Below are 7,066 nucleotides of genomic sequence, written 5' to 3' on the forward strand. Positions count from 1 at the left end.
CAAACATGCCTCTTTCTTCCCCTCCAGATATTTATAAAGACTCGCCCACCTCAGACAACGCTGTACCTCATAACAAATTAATTTGATAATTGACTAATTGATTGGGTTTTTTCATTAACCGATCTAAGTCATTTAGGGAGGTGATCTCAGAATAAATCTGCTATTTTAGTGTTGCTGGTTGTCAAACTGTTTCCATTTACATTTTCTTCAGAATGTGATCTAAAATCTTGGGTAAATCTTTGCCAAATTTTGCCAAATTTCCCAATTCTGCCAACCGGAATGCTGAACGCATGAGAGTACACCAACATGCATGCGCCTACAGACAGCTGTTACACGTGTGCAAGTGCTTTATATTGAGAAGTTTGTTCATAATGTCAAAACCTGGTTAAAACAGGTTAATTCCACTTTCTGGGGGGAAAGCTCAGCAGGCCGTTGCCTGTTAATCTGTTTGACTGTAACATCATGTCTCATAATCCCATGCAAAGAACAGGATAATCCATCCCGCTACTTTAGCTGTTTGTGTTAACTCGTTGGCAATTAGCCTTCGTCACAGAGCTTAAAGGATTCTCCCTGTTGGAGTAATCGTGGAAGTCTCTGTTCAACAACGCCACACAGAAGAGACGGTGAGTTTTAGTGTTACAGACAAGGAATGCATAAAAACAAACGCTGCGCCTCTTTCACAGATTGCAGTGGTACTTGCATTAGATTCTGCATAAAAAACAGTTCTACAGAATTATTTTTCAGCATAAAATATTGCCAACCATAATTTTTTTTAAATCCTCCTGTGTCCATTTCCAAAAATAAAAACTCATATCATTTCTGACTTGGTTATTATGAATGTATTAGATTTAAAAAAATTGGACAAATGGATGTCAGCAAGACAGTTTTTCTACTCTCCAACTTCCTCTCCAGTCACCTTCATCTTTCAGGAGCGGAACTTCCAGGGTGAAGACAGAGCGGGATTAGGATTATCCCTAACAACCAGCACAAAGACTTGGTCCCTTTTCTATTTATATTTGACCTATATAAATGCTCTGTAATGCAGTGATCAAAGCTCATAATCAAACGACGAACATTTGATTGTGTTCGAGAATTAAATTAAAACAACCTCAGAAAATACCCAGGCCTTGGGAAAACCAAGAGTACTCTCCCTGTACCTGGAATGTCATAAATTGAAAGTATATGAGGTAAAATGAACAAATAAATAAATAGGAAGTTGTATTTTGTGGTGTGGTTGAATTACGTCCAATCTCAGAGTATTGTCATAAACCTTTAGCATTCTAGTTGTCCATAGATGGTTTATAGAAAGAATTAAAGCCTATTAGTCCAAATACTGATGTGAAATTTTAAATACAAAACTACAAGTATGCATATACTTGGCCATGGTGGACCTGGGTTTTTCCATAAACAGCAACAGAAAGACACACTACTGAGGATCCAGAGGTCACACCAGCTTGCTGCTGGATTATGACTCTGAGGTCTTGGCACACTTTGGTTTTAAATTAGAAAAGTTGTAGGAAACTAAAAAAAAAAAAAAAAAAAAAAAAAAAAGGGGGGGGGGGGGAACGCTGAATTTTTAAGACTGAATTTGTACACTGAACAAACTTCAACCAAAAAAATTATTAGAATTTATTACAACTAATTTTATTAGAGTTTTAATCAAATCAGCTTGAGCAAAACTTATAAAATTAGCTTTATTTGTGATTTGAAAACAAACCAAATTTGGCAAATCAAATTTGAAAATCAAATCAGAATTATAGTTTGAGCAAAACTAATAAAATTAGCTGTAACAAATTAGAGGTTGTTGTTTTTTTTGTTTGTTTTTTTTTTAGTTGGTTCAAAGAAACATTGTTTTCAGTGTGGGCAGCTAAATGGTTCAGTATAATGAGAAAAATATAATGCCAATGGAAACCAATTTCAGTGTTCTGCAAGTAAAATGTTTCTCTGCATGTACTTGATACAGGACTTCCACTGCAGAGTTTGAATTGAACTAAACTGAATGAATTGTGTGTAATTAAAAAGTTAATATTTTTAACTAAACACAAGCCTGCTCAGAACCTGACTTGTTTTTTTTTTACTTTGGAACAATACTGTTGTTTGAACACAAAGTGTTCAAAAAGCCCTAACACCTATAATGTACTCACCCTGTGAGATCCCAGTCCTGCATTCGATATAGTCAATCACAATATCCTATATAAGTCCAAACATTGCATGTTGATTAAACCATCAACTCTACCAACATAATTCTGATGCTAAGTCCTAAATGAAGATGTATGTCAAATACACAAAATAGATATAAAAAAAAACTTACTACTATGTCTAAAAGTTATAGACCGAATTTGAACAATTGAATTCTATTAAAACATTAATCTGTTTTGAGTATGGAGATTGGTGTAAAGCTGATGCAAGGAAATTTGAAGAGAAAATCTAAGTCTGATATTTATTGAAACCGACTTACAAATATTGCCTGAGGTGTAGAACGAAAACCCATTTCATTTCAACCTATGTTAGTGATGTGAAGATATATCCAGCTTACAAGATGAGAAAAGCACCATCCATCCATCCATCCATCCATCCATCCATCCATCCATCCATCCATCCATCCATCCATCCATCCATCCATCCATCCATCCATTTTTTTAACCCTAATCCCATTGGGGACAGCAGGGGTGCTGGTGTCAATCTCCAGCTGTCAGCAGGTGAGAGGCGCGGTCACCCTGGACGGGTCGCCAGTCCATCACAGGGAGAAAGGCACTATTTTGGGTTAATTAGAAAAGAATAAGAATATTTTTGAAATCTGAAGCTGGAATACCTAAAAAAATGTTAGATTTGAACAATTCTGAAATAACTTAAAAGGATTAAAATGTCTTTAAGTGTTTTGGACTGACTGGACTGTGTGTGCAGTTACAGCCTTTGATTTTCACTTCTAAGCTCTAGAGTCTTTTCTCTCTGTGAAAAGTTCTGATATGATGTTTGACTGAATAGGAGCTCCTGAATTCATTTGAATTGGAATTACTTGTTTTTGCCTCGATGTGTGGAGTTTACCTGATCTCTCTCCATGTGTGGGTTTCAGTGGAAAAAGTTATAAATTTGGTCAATTTGTGTTGATCGCACTCTGGACTGGTCACCAGAGTCCAGATGTCCAGTTTGCCCATTTGTATCCCATATGATGCATTTGAATTTTATGCTTTCCTGCCTCCATTTTTCACCTGTAGGTTAACTATTGTGGATTAGTTAATTGTTTATTTATTTTTGCACCTATTAGTGAATTTTGGTGACAATGGGGTGCCATGCAGAAGTTTTGTTGCAGTCCAGCAGTTTTTGCATGTCAGTGTATTTTATCTTTGCCAGTTATCATTATTTCACATAGTCATCAGCATACAGGATACATCCATCGAGGATTTGGAAGAATATCTTTTTTTCCCCCTCCCTCCAACTCCTGCCAATATTTTTACACCTAGTTTTTAATTTCCTGCAGTAGTTTAGTTGCAACTATTGACCTTTGCTTACACTCCTACTGCACATAGTGATTAAATTAGCTCCTTATGGAGGAAAGACTTGGAAGTCAGATAAGCCAATCCCCAATGCTATTAGGATTACTAATCACATTTCAGCCTACTCTCAGTTAACCTCCTTTCTGTTAGCATTAGGGTGGATGATCTCCGCCTGTGTTGTTTTATCTGGATCAAGAACGGATAACGCCATGTGCTGTGTGGATTCCCACACGGAACATGATTGCTGCATTTTTGCTAATTACAATCCAAACGTTGTTGGCAGAATGTTGTACAAAAGGGTTGCTTTAGCGGAGACAGACGCCTTCCAATAATAAGCCGATTTTAAAAAGTGAGTTATATTCTGTTTAAGTCTGTTGTGACCAATTAAACTGCATGATTGTGAATTCTGGCTCGGAAAGTCATGAGTTTCTTACCAACCCTGGGTTCAAAATCCGACATGGCTGCAGCGCATATAAAGACGTAGTGAAAAGTGACGCAGTTAACATTTGATTTGCATATCTGGTGGTTTGTATTTTATTACATCGTGTTGCAAGAATGCTTGAATGCTGAAAATTTTAGTCAATCAATCGATCAAGTTTGTATAATACATTTCAACAACAAGGCAGTGCAAACGGCTTTGCATCATGAAAACATAGAAACTTGATAGACACATCCTACAGTCACCAATCATGAAACCAGTAACAGAGATCACACTTTTTCCAAGTGCCACCATCAAAATTGTCAATACACATCAACTATGTGGGTCAACGTTCCAGTTATTATGGGTCAAAAGCAACACAAGCAAGAGAGATTTTAGCCTTGATTTAAAGGAACTCAGTGTTTCAGCTGTTTTGCATTTTTCTGGAAGTTTGTTCCAGATTTCCTTGTCCCTGTTGCTAGTTGTTGTTAGCCTGGTTACTGAGCAGACCGATTAGCAGATCCCACAGGTTTTCCGACTTGTAACACGGTTAAGTTGGACGTGACGTAATTCCGAGATCCGACTTCCGAGGTAAATAGAATGTGGGATAAGCACTGGGCGGAGCCTGATGAACTTGCAGGAGCCAAAATGGTGCTAACCTCTGAGCTAGCGCCTGCACCTGAAGCCTACTTTTTCTTTTCCTTTCTTTTTTTTTTTCTTTGCCAGTCACGTCCTTCAGTTTCGGCTTTTGGAGTTAAATTAATCCTGCTGTAAAAATACTTGTGCATGACGAATGTGCAGCTGTAGGGCTCAATTTATGAAATGTCCTTGAAACAAAGTATAAAATACAGATAAATACTGCAATGTATCTTGCCAAAATGAATTTCTTGAAGGATGATGTGAACTTTCCAGAAAAAGAACAAAAGAACACAGTCTGCGAAGTGTCTGAGCTCAGCAGAGAGCAGAAGAATGATTCTTCGTCAAGCAGCAGCAACACAGGTGGGACAATGTAGAGACGGGAGCCTTGTTGTTCAGGGCTGCCAAAGTAACAAGATCGTTGGCATCTCATTAGGGGGTTAATTTTAGGAAAAGCAATCTAAGGCGCTTCCGCCAGCAGCAGCAGCAGCACAACAACTTGAAGCTCCACTGCAGTGGCCCATCTGCTGCTCATGCGTCATGTGAAAGCAGGCATTCGTTCTGCGGATCAGGTTGTGCTGAGAGGTAAATCGGATACGAATGCAACAACTGTTTCTGCTCCAAACAGCTTGATACGGTGGAAATATCCAAGTTCAAAATGTGTGAATCTGAATCCCTTAAAGTGTAAGAAGGTTGAATGTGGTGCGGAAAAACTGAGATGCCTGACAGAGTATTACTGTTAGGATTTTCATCTGCTACTCTGTTACCCATAAATAAAGTCGCCGATTGCTGAACAGAATCCACCTGTGTGTCATTTATTTTCTCAGGTTGCTCTGGGAGGGCCTCAGAAGATTGTTGGAGAACATTGGCAGACAAAGAGAGTCATAAAAACCAAGGAACACTCAAAAAGCTGGTCAGAGTTAGCGATACGGGTAAAAACTGGCAAATTCTGGAAAAAGACCTGTGGCAGAGTTTCGGAGAACGTCTCTTAACAGACTGCCGTAAAAACAATTCAGTGATTTAAGATCAAGATGTAAAACTAATCACATAATCCTAATTCTACTCCCTGTCACCTTCACTTGTTAGAGAAACATAGTTTTCATGTCGTCTTTCAAAAAGAATTTCAAATTCATACGCATAAGATTAAAATGTCTGGCAAGGATCTGTTTTCACATCTTCATCATACACTTCATTTTACGGTAACTGCTTTCAAGCCCAAATAAATGACTAACACGGTTGAAGAAGGTAAAACTTCATGTTTTACTGTCAGTGTTCTGATATTTTTCGCAAACATTTTAGAGAGCTGTTGTAAATTAACTGAAATAAGTACAATAACAGATCTAAACAAGCATGGCTGTGGGAAATATATAGAAAATAATAAGTGACAATAGTTTAAATGAGAACTAAATTGTCTTGTAGCAAATATAAATGTGCAAATTATGCAAAACTATTTCCTTTTCCCCCTAGTTTAATTAAAAAAAAAAATAGACAAATCATTTTTTAAAGAGTATTTTTTGAATATCTTCACTATTTTTCATCTTTCTCATGACAGGCAGACTCAAAACGTTCTGAGAAGTTTCTCATCCATTTAACCAATCATTATTCCGATGACGTAAACCTTTAGTCTGCAGTCTGTTATTATCTGACCTAATCCTTGTCCTGTAACGTGCGTAAGAAGCACGTTGGGCGCTTTTACGTGATCTGTTTCGTTTTTCTCCACTACATCCTTGCTGATGGCAACGAAGCAAATGAAAAATTAGGCAGTTAGTTTAAACAATTTGACGGTAGACATGCTCAGTGAATATAAGCAATTCATCCTCCAGAGGAAAACTGATGTGGCATGCAGGCTGCAATACGTGATATTGTTGCAGAAAAGGGTCTAAGCATTTGTTCTACTGAACAAAAGAAACTCAACTTGTTTGATGATTATCACAGGAATGATAGAAAATTTTACTTCTTTGACCTGGAAAATATCTGTATTTATTCACTTTGTTTTGGGCTGATGGCCATATGTACTGTTAATCAGCTTCCTGCTCTTGAGGTCAGAGTGGAGCACCTTTAAAAGAAAGTTTAACAAACAAAAAAATAGAGTGAAAAATGACCAAATTCCAACAGGATGTTTAGCGATCTGATTTTAAAACAGTTTTTTTTTTCACAACATAGAAAAATTTTTAAAAATCAAAACGTCTGTTGTTTCGCCTGGACTTGTTCCTGTCACTGTGCTGATCTCTCTTTTACACTGAGATGTGTTGACTTGCGAAAATCTGCCACCTAGTGGCACAGAAATGCATTGCAACTAAGAACAGTACCTTTTTAAGATGATCTCTTACATGTTGTCACTTTTAATGTGTTCGTTTTCTTTTCTATACTTAAACAAAATGCAGGTTATAAATATATAAAATGATGTCTGGAAACATTTATACTACTCCAAATGCCTCAATATTACCGTGGCCACAGGTTGTTTTCACTTCTTCCCAGGGGTGAAAGAAGTTTTAAATTCTTGGGAGTACTATGACAA

The sequence above is a fragment of the Poecilia latipinna genome, unplaced genomic scaffold, assembly GCF_001443285.1.
Source record: "Poecilia latipinna isolate Pla-1442-1.1 unplaced genomic scaffold, P_latipinna-1.0 Scaffold1737, whole genome shotgun sequence".
Taxonomy (NCBI): Eukaryota; Metazoa; Chordata; class Actinopteri; order Cyprinodontiformes; family Poeciliidae; genus Poecilia; species Poecilia latipinna.